Source organism: Carassius carassius, chromosome 37, assembly GCF_963082965.1.
Source record: "Carassius carassius chromosome 37, fCarCar2.1, whole genome shotgun sequence".
In the NCBI taxonomy this organism is placed as follows: Eukaryota; Metazoa; Chordata; class Actinopteri; order Cypriniformes; family Cyprinidae; genus Carassius; species Carassius carassius.
The window spans coordinates 23,285,228-23,301,320 of record NC_081791.1 but is presented as its reverse complement, the minus strand read 5'-3'; the positions used below and the strand labels follow the sequence as shown (position 1 = coordinate 23,301,320).

General features: G+C 36.4%; 1 protein-coding gene across 1 annotated transcript in view; it reads right to left on the bottom strand.

Moving 5' to 3' along the window:
• Positions 1-14,153, bottom strand: part of LOC132118426 (retinoic acid receptor gamma-A-like) — a 55,314-nt gene extending 41,161 nt beyond the window's left edge. The window contains exon 1 of the mRNA XM_059528260.1: positions 13,999-14,153. The gene's annotated coding sequence lies outside the window, so the exon portion shown is untranslated. The remainder of the gene's footprint in view (positions 1-13,998) is intronic.
• Between the last annotated feature and the right edge of the window lie 1,940 nt (positions 14,154-16,093).

Sequence of the window (16,093 nt, the reverse complement as noted above, 5' to 3'; positions counted from 1 at the left end):
ACATGGGCTCCAGTGGAGAAGATGAGGAACTAGAAGAGAAGCTTCGCTTCCATTTCAAAAATGAAACCAGAAACGTCACAAAATTCTGATTTTTATTAAGCAGTTTTGCTTCACAAAAAACATTTGTTTTTTTAACGATGTTTAGATATTTGCACGATTTTTTGGCATCTCGCTCTGTGTTTCTCTTACTCACACTTTTCAATAAGACAAAACCTATCTATGGGTTGTCCCTGTCCATTTTTTGTTCCTTTTCCCATGAGTGATTTTTATGAGTGGGTGGTGCTGGCGGCTTGTTGTTTAAATGTGGTTTTTGAAAAACGAGCTGAGCCAAAGAATTCAGCGCTTTTTGGAAATGCTGTGGTTTGTGAATCAGGGCAAAAAGCAAGGGAAAAATCGTGCTCATGAATTTGTCGTAAACATACACCGAGCTGAGAGAAAGAAAGAAAGAAAGAAAGAAAGAAAGAAAGAAAGAAAGAAAGAAAGAAAGAAAAAGGAGACAGATTCAGTGACAGAGTCCGGGCACTGGGGGGCACTCTGGCCAGGAAAGAAGCCTGGGCTTTCCAAAACACACATTCAAACACTGTCTCTTTCTCACTGTCGCATAAAAAACACTTGCACCTGAACACATAGTCTTTGAGAGAAATACTGAGCTCCCTTTCCATAACAGCTCTACTGTAATTCACACAATGAAGCCCTAAGAAACATCTTTCCAAGTGTAACAGACACATACCTCAAGGGTTTTTCTTGGGCGCTTTTACACTCTTAAACTATTATTAGTTTAATTTGTCTACTAACAATGTCCAACAGTGGATATGCAGGCATCACGGGACTAAGTAAAAGTGTTCTTATACATTTTTTCATGATATCACTTTACATATCAAGTTACGGATTTTGTTTAACAGCATTCTGTGAAGGAAGTGATATTTTTAACATATCGAAAAAAAAAAAAAAAAAAAGGATGACTCCGTTTGTTGTCTTACTAAGGCAAAATTTTATGTTACTATTTTATTCATCCAATAAATACACACAATTGAATAATATTTTCACACTTTTATGATTTGACAATTTGGCTTCTGTAATATTTATTGACTGATTTGAGTTTCATCTCAAGCTCTTTACTGTCATGCACTAGTTTTATTTATAGAATTGTTTTAAAAAATTATGCTAAAAAATGATACCAAAACCAAAGGACTATAATAATTTCCTATTGATTTAACATTGATTCCTTTATACATCATGTCCCATATTTCATATCAAGCTCTTCAATGACACTGTGACCAAGTGCACTCATTTTTTTATTTTATAATTTTTTACAAATTGTGCAAATGATGTATAACTGAGGTAAAGTCATTTTTTTATTGATATAAATCATTTTCACACAAATATAATTCAATTATTTATACTCCTACTTTTATGATGGATTATTTACAGAAAATGTATTAGAAAAGCAGAAAAATAAATGATGCAAGCATGATTTAAATGTTTCTAAGACCTTTATATAACAAAAAGGAAAAAAAGTTGAAATCCAAAAAACAAACAAAAAAACAATCCCTTGGTAAATAATAGTACACAAAGAAACAAAGTAGGACATAATCTTTTGTAAGAATGTATTGCAAAGACATTCATTAATACATGCTAAAACAAATATTTTCTCCCTCAGTGTGCCATTTTCTTTCGTGGCTCCAGTATACACATCTGCCCGACACACACACACACACACAAACACACACTGCCTCCAGCCTCTCTGGTTCTGTTTCGTTCAGCAGAGCCAGTTAATTACAGCCTACTGCTGCAGGCAGCTTCAAACCACCACTAATTTAGAGTTCCATTACAGTAAACTCTTCCACATGTGCATCCAAGCTAGGGTGGCCACGTCTAAGCAAGGAGCTCTGCAGATAGGCACACGCCCATAGCCAGCCACAACAGGGCCTTGCCATCTCTCCCCCTCCTCCTTCGCTCTCTCTTTTTCTCCAGGTCTGGTTTTCATCTGCGACTGTGTGCCCTCGAACCCATCCCTGCCCACATCGCCCCCCTTCCCCAAACCCCCTCCCACTCCCGCTGCAGCTCTGTCCGTGACCCCTCAGAACTGTTCCATATGTAACAGATATCATTTAGAGCTCACCATTCAAAACCACACATTGCCGAAGTCAACGTGTTTACTCTGGAGACCGAGGCAGCATAGGATAAATTCTTCGCAATTGAAGTGGAGTGGAGCTGCTCGCTCACAGGCCAAATGTGCTATTTGCTGAACTGAAAGCGTTACTGTGAACTAAAATGATAGCATAATTGTGTTTTCCACAAATATCAGTCAAGGTTGGGAAATATTTTTTATATATCCACTGGGAATGTTACCAGACTTCTATTTCAATTGAAATGCTTAGTTTCTACTGTCATATGCAAGGCATGAAATATGATCAGATATCATTATACAGTATGCTAAAAGAGTCAATTAATATAAGATAAAATTAGATAAGATAAAACTTTAAAATATTCTATAGTTTCTTAGATTAATTCTCGGATTAATTAATTTAATGATTTATTTATATGTATTTAATGCATTCATTTTTTAATGTATTTAATTATTTAAATGTATTTTTTTATTTAAGTGTAATTATTTATTCAAATACATTTATTTCTTATTTTTATTTATTTATTTCAAGATAAGACAAGAACTGTATTATTTTCTCAAATTAAGATAAGATTATTATTTAAATTAATGAATATACATTTGAATATTTACTTGTTTTTTAAATGTACTTATTGTATTTCTTATTTGTATACATTTTGATTTTAATATATTTAATTTTTTGGCTGTTTAAATATTTTATTTACTTTTATTCTGCATTGATAAAATTGATAGATTACTGATCACAGGATACAAATTAGAAACTGGACTAAATACAGCACAAAAATGACTGGACTATATCCAGTATACAATAGAAATGGCCTAAACAAATGGTCTGCTGAAAATACAATTTCACTCTGGCTCTCACTATAATATTTAAGGGTTTGCATTAACTCTAAGTCTTCTGAACTTTTGACTCTTACCAGTAGTAAGAACATCAAGAAACAAAATAAGGAGAACGTTGGGAATAAAATAAAAAGCAGAACAACAGAAACAAGGCGAACTGCGGGAGACAGAGAGAAAGCAGAGAAAAACATCAAAATCACGCCCAAAAAAGCTTTTACAGGGAGAGAAAAAGAAAGCAGAAAAATAGTGGAAAAGGAGGAGGAAAAAAAGGGAGCCGGGGAAAATCCAAATCTCATGCAGCCATTTGAGAAGAGGGGAACTGATTGAAAAGGGATCTGTGTGTTCCTAAAATTTTCCCAAACACAATAATGAATTAATAAAACACTTGGCGCCTACGTATTTTCATGAGTCACATCGGCAAAGAGTTTTACAGAGTATGTTCTGCTTTTATGGCAGGCGGGCTGTGCAGAAAGTGAGCTCATTCTAGGGCCCTCGCCCTCGCTCTCTCTGGCACGGGCCCCCGGGGCGCAAATACACACACATGTATAAGTACATACACACATGTTCTCTCATTACTGCTATTCTCTGGCTGACCCTTACACACATGCTCATTCAAACTCCTCTAGCCCGCTCTGGGCCGAGAGGGGGGCAACGGGGGGCACCCACCTCAGACCCAAAGTTTACAGGGATTACAAGAACAGGCTGGGACTTTCCAAAAGCCTGATTTCACCACTGTTTCTACATTGCTCCTCACAGAACAAACACATCATTAGCAGAGCATGCTGAGGCCTATTAGCCACAGAGAAAGAAAGAAAGATTGAGCGAGATGGAGAGAGAGAGAAAATGCTCCTGGCATGGTTGGGTGATGCGCTGTGTATCTCTGACAGAATCAGCTCTATGTGATTCATGGCTCCTCGGGGCTGGGCCCAGCCAGGCTGCTGACGTCTACTCTCCTCTGAAGTACTGCAGTCTGCCACTGTGAAAAGGGTAAGCAGGTTGTGTTTAGAGGAAGAAAAGGTATCCATTTCAACGAGAGAATTGCCTCTCGCAGATCAAGTGTCTCTGCTTGTGAAGGTATCGCGTTCTTGCTTGGAAAATGGCAATTTGAGACCTACACTAATGGTCAGAAATTTGGAATAATATATATATATTTTTAAGAAGTTTGGTTTGCTCACCAAAGCTGCCTTTATGTGATCAAAAACACAACAAAAAAACAGTAACGTTGTGAAATACTATTACAATTTAAAATAACTATTTTACATTTGCATTTATGTTCAAATGTAATTTATTCCTGTGATGCAAAACTGCATTTTCAGCATCATTACTCCAGTCTTTAGTGTCACGTGATCCCTCAGAAATAATTCTTATATGTTGATTTGCTGTTCCGCAATAATATTAAATAATAAATAATATTAAGCAGCACACCTGTGTTCAGCATTGGTATTAATAAGAAATGTTTCTTGAGCACCAATTCAGCATTTATTATTATTATTCCAAAAGTCTGACCTGTTGTGTAGCTTTTGAGCCATCACTAAAATCATTCCTAACTGGTACGCAGTATTATAAAAACCCAAGGCGTCATAGGAGGCATTAACCACTGGAGCCGATGGTGAGTTATTTTTTTCCTCCCTCTGCCTGGCTAAAACCGCAATCCATTCTTCCTCCAAAGCTGTGACGGATTTGGGATGGTACAGCGGTTTGGGTTCATTTCCTGTCTACACTCTGAATATTTCCACTCCTTCGTTCCTAAGCTCATGGCGCTCTACTTTAAAACCTACTTTAACTTTCCACATTAGCCTTCCCGCTGTCGATCAGTGCTAAGACGGATTGACACATCCAACTGTATTCTCTTAAATACCCCCAGACAGGCAGAGGCACCATATAGCGGAGGCCACATGAGCGGGGCGTATGGATTCAGATCAAAGATCTTGCAGACCAGGGCTCTGGAAACTTCTACAAGAGGTATCAAGCTCGCTTAAAGAGCAAATATAAACCATTCCTAAAAAGTTAGTAAAAACACAAAGGAAAAGGAAATACACTTTCAACTAATCAGACCCAGTGTAATGAAACCCAACCAATACGCAGCTCAAAATTAAAGTTCCAAAAGGGGAATTTCTCAAAAAATGCCATAATAATGGTTCCCCTAAGAAACTTTCATTGAACAGTTCTTACAGGGGTCAACTTCCACAAGTTAATATGATTCTTCAGGATCTTAATGAACGTCTTTAACAAAGTTTGGTTAAAATTTCTCAATGGTAGTGTAAAACATCACTGTTTTTACCCTGTCAAAAACAGCTCTGTCTACAGCAAGCCTTTTTATTGCATGCGTCTTTAGATGCAAATGAGCTCTGCTGTCCCCGCCCCTGTCTTCTATGTCGCTCTCTGAGAGACTGTTTACTTTAGCCGCATTCAACTTGCTAATTGGCACATTATTAGGAAAGGCAATTTCTTCTGGAGGTGATGGATCACAAAATATTTGCACAAACATGATCCAACAAAGGATCCAAGAATAAAACACCTCAGTCGCTTAGGAGACATTCTTGTCTACATCTGGTAAAGCAATGGCAGATTGATGACAGTTCACTCAGAGTGGGTCTAAAGTCAGACACCAGTCCAGATTGTGCTGAAACACCACTGTCAATCAAAGTATCATGGGAGAGACCTGTTTGTGTGACGTCACGCTCGATTTTTAGAAAGGGAAAATGATTTAATGAGATTTAAAAAAACACTGGGTGTTTCTTTATCATTATAGGGTGGTTGTGTACACACACTGCCAACATACATTTTCGTTCAAACAACTTAAAAGTGCATGTCGGCATCCGATGACCCTTTAAAGGAGCCAGTTTTTCTAAGTGTAAAATCTAAAGAACCTTTTGTGGAATAAAAGGTTAAATGTTCTGCATTTAACCAGCAAAGCCAATACTTTTTATTTTTAAGAGTGTGGTAGTGCATAGTGCCAGCACACTACAATAGTTAAATATGCAACCAGAAAACACAAACTGGAGGTTCTTGCAGCAGTGCCATCGAATAACCATTCTGGGTTCCTTAGAAAACCATTCAGCAAACAGTTCTTAAATTACTTTTTCATAATCTAAAGAATCTTTTGTGCATTGGAAAGTTTTCAGGGATGTTAAAAGTGTTTCATAATTGCCAATAAAGAACCTTTAATTTGTAAAAGTGTCTGTTTATTGATGCCCAGATTTCTAAATTGGATGCACAATAAAAGTTTTAAATGCTTCACAAAACGCCTCACATTTCCCAGGCACACTATAGTTTGAACATGCAAAACATAAACCAGAAAACACTAACCACATCTGAACATAAAAAGAAGAGATCTGCTTGTAGTTTGCATATTTTCTGCTGAAAAATAATTGTCACATCCTGCATAAAACATAAGCATATGTGTCTGAGGGATGTTTACAGCAAACTTCGATGGATAAAACTGGATGTCTGCTTGTTATGCACAGGAGACATTGCAGTAAGACACAGCACTGTGTGCTGTAACCTTGAATGAAATCTGTGTGGAATCGATTGAAGAAAGATGTTTGGAGACGAGACGCATTGTGTGGAAAGTCTGCAGCTGAGGAACCTCCAGGCGCTGTGGAGGTCACATGGTCATAAGGAGGGTCAGAACTAAGTGCTGAAGGTTCAAAGGCCAGACATCATTAACATGCACATACAAATACACATTAATGCAGAAAGATAACTTTTTAATGATTCATTTGTTGTTTTGTATTTTCTCCTACTAAATCCTCTATCCCGGCATCACAGCAGGGGACAGTCGTTAGGGCATTAATAAACAATAATAAAATATAGCCTCGCCGAATTGGTCCGCTGCAAAATTAAACAAAGCGTATCATTGTCATCAGGCAGTCGTTTCCGAGAAAGCCCTTCATAAACCTTTTTATTGTGGGACATAAAACTGACACGTTCCAATTCCTCTGCCTTCTGCAGGGCAAATGGTAGCAAAACATTAAGAGTGATAGAGGATCTTCTGGTTCAGAGACACATATCCCATCAATTAAAACCAGTCTGACACTGAACTCTTTCCTGGCACCCAACAAACATTTTTCACACCCAATCACTGTACAACACTGACAATGCCATAATATCTATCACAGCACTTGGGTATAACTTGTCCCTCAAGTAATAATTTAAAAGAGTGTATTATATACTCTCACAGACCCAGCTGTAAGGCCCAAACATCCCGTCATTCACAATAAACCATGTGTGCTCTTACCTCATATTACACTGGATATCATTTAACACTGTCATTAACATTTTCCACTACTAAACTAAAACAATTAATACTGTAAGTGAAAATAAAATAGTATATCTACGTATCTATCTATATATTCATCTATATATCTCTACACACACACACACACACACACACACACACACACATATATATATATATATATATATATATATATATATAAAGTTCATTTTTTTTACTTAAAAAGTGAAACTTTCATATTTTCCAGATACATTACATATAAAGTAAAACAATTCAAACATTTTTTTTGTTTGTATTCATTTTGATGATTAAAGCTTACAGCACATGAATGTCAAAAATCGTGTAGCTCAAAATAGTAGAATATTTACAAAAAAAAAAAAAAAAAAAGGATTGGTAAAACAGAAAAGCTCAAGTTCTTTAAGTATGTTCATTTATGCACTCAATACTTGGTAACTAACCACAAACTCCAGCATTAGTGAGCTGTGGCATGGAAGCGATCAGTCTGTGGCACTGCTGAGGAACCATTGAAGGACAGGTTTCTTTAAAGGGATAGTTCACGCAAAAAGTAAACTATGATGTTTATCTGCTTACCCCCAGGGCATCCAAGATGTAGGTGACTTTGTTTCTTCAGTAGAACACAAACCAAGATTTTTAAAACAAACCATTGCAGTCAGTAAGTCTTATAATGGAGGTCAATGGGAATCGAGGCTAAAACATACAATAAAACAAAAAAATATATTTGAAAAGTTTAATTCTTTTATTTAATTATTTTTTTGTGTTTTTTTTTATTTTTTTATTATTATTACTGTATGTTTTTGCCGTGATTCCCATTCACATCCATTATAAGACTGACAGAAACAAAGTCACCTACGTCTTGGATGCCCAGAGGTTAAGCAGATAAACATCACATTTTAATTTCTGGGTGAACTATCCCTTTAATAGCGTCCCTTAGCTCATCTGTATTGTTGGATCGAATCTTTCTCATCTTTCTCTTGAAAATATCCCATAAATTCCAAATGGGGTTCAGGTCAGGCATGTTGGCTGGCCAATCAAGCACAGTAATGTCATGGTCAGCAAACCACTTGGAAGTGGTTTTGGCACTGTGGGCAGGTGCTAAGTCCTGCTGGAAAAGGAAATAAGCATCTCCATAAAGCTTGTCAGCAGATGGAAGCATCAAGTGCTCATAAATCTCCTGTTAGATGGTTGCATTGAATTTGGACTTGTTAAAACACCAGGACCATTATCAGCAAACGTCACAACACCCCAAAATCATCACTGACTTCGGAAACTTCACACTGGACTTCAAGCAGCTTGGATTCTGTCCCTCTCCAGTCTTCCTCTAGACTCCATTGACTTTTATCTGAAAAGAGGACTTTGGACCACTGAGCAACAGAGAAGTTATTTTTCTCTTTAGCTCAGGTAAAAGCTTCTGATGTTGTTTCTGTTTAAGAAGTGGTTTGGTAGCTCTTTTCCTGAAGACGTCTGTGCGTGATGACTCTTGATGCACTGACTCCAGCTTCAGTCCAGTCTATGTGAAGCTCTACCAAGTGTTTGAAATGACTTTGTTTGACAGTATATTTTTTTAATTTTCACTCAAATATAAGTATTATAATACTTTGAGATACTGGATTTTTGACTTTCATGAGCTGTATATATATATATATATATATATATACATATATTGTTTAGAGTTGTAGATAGAGATAGATAGACAGATTCCAAATAAATGTATATATACATTTGAATTATTATTATGATTGTTGTTCTTTTTTTTTTAAATAATTAACAATTATATATTAGGGCTAAAACGATTAGTTGACATTATTGACAATATGTTTTTGTTGTCGAGTAGTTGTTTTATGTCATATGACCTAATGTAAGAGCTTGCAATAACGCGATTTGACCAGTATGGCGATCTACAGTAGCACGAGACTGTAAATCAGTTCTCCTGATGCAATTCAAGAGAAGAAGATGCAGCGGCAGTGCTTCAGAGTGAAGGCAGGCAAAGCTGAGGCTGCTGAGCAACCTTTGAATGAGAATGTAAATATATACGGCGTGCTTTCCTCTCAATGACAAAATAAACACATCAAAAACTGAAACCATTGAGAAGGCAGCAGTTTAAAATGCATCTGATTACAGCGATGTGGATATTTGCACGAGCTCTGTAGTTCAGTCCTCCAATAAAGTCCAAGTCATGTCACATTTATTTATATAGCACTTTATGCAATAGATGGCCTTGAATCAAGCAGTTTTACAGTATTAAACATGAAAAAGCAGAGTCAGTGTCACTTTCAGTTAGAATTACAACTTGATTTTCTGTTATAAAGCAGCTCTCCAGTGTAGAGCTAGCTAATGATAAAATCTTTTTTATTAGTGGGGAAAACATTTATTTAAATAAAACATTTAATTAAAGTTATAGTTTGGTTTGCAGAGATCAAAGCTTGATCTAACTGTTTTGATTATCATAACCCTATAAGGTATTTTAAGACAGATTATGTTGTGAATATTAGTTTATCAAAATAATTAAACATGTTATCACTTAACCTTTATTTTGTTTCTTTAAAAATATATATATTTTAGTTAATTAAATAATTATTTAATTATTGAATAATTATAAAATAATATAAAAATAATTGAATAAGAGAGATTCTCTGCAATATCATATTGTGTGCCAAATATATTTATTCGTATAAATTAATTGTATAACTGTAATTACATAATATGACTTTTAAAAGCTGAAGTGATTCCCTTAATTTATTTGTTAGAATATGGATAACTCAATATTTTAAATAATTGCAAAAGCTGAATAATCAATAAATGTCTACTGATTAATCAGCAAAAATAATCGATGATTTGTCGATTAAGCGTTCTAATAATTGTTAGATTAATCGATTATCAAAATAATCATTTGTTGCAGCCCTATTATATATATAATTCAAAATGTTAATATTATTAAATAAAAACATCAAGTTAACATAAACAGTTTTTTACAAAACTAAATTAGAGTTCTCTGAAGAGTTCTCTCTTTTTATAAATAAACAAATAACCAAACTTCCTAGGTTTGGATGGGTTTATGACACATAGAAGAAGGAGAGGGAACAATGGAAAGAGTGATGGGATAAAAGGAGTGGATGAAAGACAGTTCTGTTCCGCTGCCGCAATGTGATATGAACAAGGTGAGCACAGGCATAAACAGATAAACAACAAAAAAAGAGACATTGTTTATAAACCCATAAAGCGTCTGAACAGAAAGAAAACAAATACGACCAGTGAGCTTATTTATTGCAGTATTCCTCTGTGGCTTGCAGTATTTCTTTGTGGGAAATGAGGTTAAATAATTGGTTAAGGATCAGAGCATTAACATGATCGTTGCTAGATTGTAGTTGTGGTTTATTACATAGCGTAATCAGACAAGAAATCAGATTTATAAAAACAAATGACATGGCCGCTGAGCTAAACTAGCCATTTCAGATGAACACAGTTTATTTAATCAGAGCAATAGAAGGTAATAGATGGCGCTCATTACAGTAGCACTGGCACGGGGAGCATTCGCACTCATGGGTATAAACACACACACTAACACAGACACATTAATAAAAGCCCTGACACACACAGGAACTTTTATAAGCAGATGTCGGACACACTCTGGCTTTCACAGACACACAGGCTGACATATAAAGTCTTATATACACACGCAGTCAAAGGGATACGTCCCTGCACACCTGCAAAAATATACAGGGGAAGCAGTGATCTGATGGTTTCCTTCATAATTACAGAGTACAGAACAAAGTCCCCCCCACCTTCTCTGATCCCCCATAAACTACCTGTTCAGGCCCTCCCTGCCACTTACATTCTATTGCCCCCCAAAATTCCTGAGAGAGTCATGGATAAACTCCTGGATTTATGATTACAAGCCAAAAAGCAGACAGATGAGCTGAAGACTGAAGTAAAAAATGGGATCTAGACAGATAGACAGACAGTGGGGTGGTCTAAGCATGCATGTCTTCATGAAACATCTCCTATGTTCAGTAACACACATAGTCCAAGCAACAAGTCAAACTTACTTAACATGCATGCAAAAACAAATGGGAATTTTACACTGAAAAAAAAAGAAAAGAAGTTGGAACAATGGAACAATGGATGCTTGATTTAAGCTACAGAACAACAATAAAACATAATTGCGACTTTTTTCTCTTTTTATCAGAATTATGACAAAAAGTCAAAACTGCGAGCTATAAACTTTTTGATAACACTTTAGATTAGGGAACATTAAGTACTATTAGCTAGTTGCTCATTAACAGGCATGTTACTGGCATATTGGCTGTTTATTACTACTTATAAAGCACATATTAATGCTTTATTCTGCATGAACATATAGATCCCTTAATCCTACCCTATATCGAAATTTAACAACTACCTTACTAACTATTAATAACAAAGTAATTAGGAGTTTATTGTGGGAAAACTCTTAGTTAATTGTGAATGTGTTCCTTAATCTAAAGTGTTACCAACTTTTTATTATGAGAAGAAAAATCTGGATTTTGAGATATAAACTTACAATTGAGAGGAAAAAAGTCAGAATTGTGATATAAAAAGTCACAATTTACTTTTTTGTTTTTTAAAGCAACATGTAAACTCGGAATTGTGAGAAAGTCAGCATTACGAGTTTTTTTAATCTAAATTCTATGTTTACACCTCACAAATATGACTTGTGTCTCTGAATTCTCAGCTTCTCTAAATTACGAGAAAACAGTACGAGTTTCAGAATTAAGAAAAAAAATTCAAATAGTAAGATAAAAAGCTACAATTACCTTTTATTATTATTATTATTATTTTACACAAAAGAGAAATGTGAAAGTACTGTAGTGTACAGTGCAGTGTACCTACAGTATTATAAAAACAATCCTAAGAATAAGATATAAAATATTCAGTAAGTGATGCTGTAAATCTAATACTGTGGTTAAGAAAAGACACATTTCCCTGTCACTCAAAAGGGAAAATACACTCAAGAATATAATGACAGTAGTTTACCCAAACACACAAACACATTAAGACACTCCTGTATTCCATTACAGTTACTGTACCGCTGAGATCAGACTCCACAGTCCCGCTGGAGTCAGAGTGGGAGTTTTAGTTTTGGTGGAACGTGAATATCTGGTCTGACAATAGTTTGTTTTTCCTTGTCTCTGCTTCTTTTGTCTGAGTTCATGTAAACTCATGTTGCTGATCTGTGAGACATAAACATCTGAAGACAGAAAAGGGCTGGCCCATTCCTTTCTCATTTAAAAAGAGCCGTGTATACATTTGTTTGTGCATGTGCTGAGTAAGTCTGTTGTTTTTAATGTTGTAATGCACTCATATAGCTCCTCTGCCCCAGATGTGTGTGTTTGGATGTGAACATTCTATCACATGTTAAAAGAAGACACCATAAATCATGACTGGTTCTGACAATATTAAACACTGCTGGCATAAACTTACAAAAAAAACAACTTTTCAGCTCATGAAAATTTCACACACAACATGTTGAAAAGCAAAGACTGATCCAAACCAACAAAGAACAGGTGCTACAGTCAATGCAATGGATCTTCACAGTACTGAAGTTCAGCTATCAGGTAATATAAGAGAAAAAGTGAGCCAACAAAAAGCCATTGATGTGTGCATTTTTATGCATTTTGTCACTTCTTACAACAGAAGAAATGCAGCACTTACAAAGCCAGTATGTAGATGTTACCTCAAAGTGATACTTTAGTACAGTCCACACATCTCATATGCTACATCCCAAGTCTTCAGAAGCCATAACATGGGTTTATGTGTCAAACAAACCCGAATTAACTGACAACGTTCCAGTGTCTGTACTACTGAGTCAACCCAAGAACCAGAATAAATCATTCAGCTCAGTTTTGGTAAATTGGATCAATCAATTTATTAAAAAGATCTAACTTGTTGACACATGACCACTTCTCTTATGCGGAACTAGGGCAGATGTCAAAATTATGAGTGGATAAAAATGCTAATTTTATTTGGTCCCTTGCATTACCACAAACCTTTGGCTCCAAAAGACAAAAGAATATAGTGTATGAGTTGTGTGGATTGTATACTGGGATTTTGCATCCATTTTGAGGTTTAACACCATTCATTGTCATTGTATAGAGAACCCATTCTTTTTAACTTAAAAAAACTGTATTGTAATTGCTACCACATTTGAGTTTTATTAATAAAACAACACTGCATGAGATGCTTTTCAAAATACCTTTCCCTTAACCACAAGCTGTACAAAATACTTCGCATAAGCTTATCTCATATTTACACACATAGCCTACTTAAAACTCGTAAGCCACGGGGCTGCAACATTAACACTTAAAGCTAAAAGGAAAACAATACCTGTCATAGAGATGGTTTACAGATGTCAAGGGTCAACTCACCAGGTAAAGGTATGCTTAAACGTAAACGCATCGCGGTTCCAGAAAACACTCGCACGCCAAGCATCAACGCCGCACGAAAATAAATAAATGAAAGCACACACACAGGCACACACACACACACACACGCACAGCGCACGCGCTACAATTAGACGAATACAAGAGCACGGAGTCGCGCGAGCAAAACGAACGAACAAAAAGTTGCGATTCTTTCATCGCTCTCTCGCGCTTCTGGTGTATCTAACCCAAGTTTCGTTTTAAATCACCACAGCTTCCCCCTTATTATATGTGTCGTAAGTGATAGACACAAGAGAGTACCTAAACTAATAAAAACATCGTTTAATCGGTTCTGTGAAAGTTAAACTCACCCACTGTGACTGAAATCCGCGAGGTGAAGACAAGAAGCGCGCCTCCGAGTCCCTTTCACACTACACGGTCGTTTCTTTCTCTCTTCTTCCTTTTCTCTGCCTCTCTCACTCTCTTTCCCTCCCTCTTTCTCTTCTTTTCGTCTCTCTTAGAAATAATTATGCGCTCTGATTCATGAACCCTGTCTGGGTCACGTGACTCCACCCTTCAAATATACAGCACATTTTTCACAAGCCGCAAAGTGCCTAGAGGGAAGAAACAGAGGCAAGCTTAAATTTCTGTTTTTAATTCTCTGCCTCTCTTTTCTTTCTTTTTTTCTCACTCCATGAACTCCGTCTATTCACAAGTGACATGCACTGAGTAGCACATGATGAAGGAATGCCAGCGAGAAGCTCGTAGTTAAAATGCTGGATACAGTTTGTTTTCAAGACGACATGAAATCAACATTCGTCTTACTTAACCGATATCCTGGTCTGACTGTGAACGATTCATTGCTGCATGTTATTCCAGTTGGGGGGTTGGAAAAAAGAATGCAATAACATGCTTCAAACAGCTTGAAAGCATGGAAATCCTCAATCATGCTATTCGTGTGATAAATATGAAAACGGAAAACATGTCAAATAATGCTGTACTGACAAGTGGAAAAGCATAAAACAAACCAATAACATCCACTGATGAATCATGTCAGGGTTGTCATCAGTAGTAATAATTTATTTGCTACAAAAGTCCACAAGAATATAGCATCTTTTTGATGATGGGAGACTGTAAATATGGGGAGCTCCAAATTTCATGGTGCCGAGGGTGTTTCTGGCTATATGCCACTCTTTATGTGTTTTATATGAGTACAGTGTGCAGTTTGTGTTTGTATGTCTTGTATGTGGTTCTGGGCGTTTGCCTGGGTTCTTCCTAAAGCTGCCATTCTGTACTGGCTTTGGTTAAAAGAAACCCCCAGAAACCTCACTGTGAAGACACACCTTAACTGGCTTCTTTTTGACAGTGCCATCTCAAGATCAAGGAAGTGGCATGTCAGGTTCAGCCTTGGGTCTGACGGTAATTCATGCAAATGAATCAAATGGAACACTTGTTTTTATTTTAAACTCAATTATTAGCTACACAAAATTGTGGATTGCATTTATAAATGATCATATTCTGATTTTTTGAGAGGCTAGTTGGGCATGAAACAACTTTGTGTACTAAGGTTCCTTTTAGTTTGTACTGCACTAAATATAAACTGCCTGTCAAATAACATTTTAAAACATTTTCAGCATTCAGATTTTTCATTGCTAAGATAAAAGCGTTTACAAACTGAGCTCAGCTGAAGTGTAGCAGTAGGACACTTACCAGCAGGGCTGGCATTGGGTCTCAATGCACAAGTCAACAGGAAGTGGTTTGCATTGCCACACAAACCTACCCTACACAGCTTTATCCATCATTCTGTTAACATATTAACTGTCTGTCAAAAGAAGGTAACTACTAATTTAGAATGTGATCAGTATATGAGGACATTTCAGTCTATTTTATATTTTATTTTGAGATTCAGTGCTTTAGGAGTCTCCCTATCAAATCATTTTCATCGGAGCATCTGGTTTACCAAGTTACAAACAACATTACAGTATGTGCTGTCATTCTCCATGTGTGCCTGAGTGAGTATGTGTCAGTAGCAGGAGGGAGGTCAGAGGTTAGCAGTGTTTGTGTTTCATTGTCAGTGAAGTGTGCTGGAGGTTGAGATTTATGATCTCTGTGTTGGGAGACTGCAGAGTGGAGGATAATGAAGATAGATCAGACTGCTATCTCTCTCTCTTCCTCTCTCGCTCCTCTCGTTCTCCCACACTACCTGTGTACCCTCTGTCTGTCACTTTCTGACTTTGTCTTTCAGTTTTCCACACTACATTTCGCTTTCACCTGCTTCACTCTCCTTATTTCCTGTTATTCTGCTTTTATACAGAATTTTTCCATCTGAAATCATGCCCACTTAGAGTAGTCTTTATTGGCACTGATGGCTCCATGAAGAACCTTTAACATCCACTTTCCTCTTCACACTACTTTCTTTATAGAGGAAAAGGGATCTTTAGAACCACTCCAAAAAAAAAAAAAACA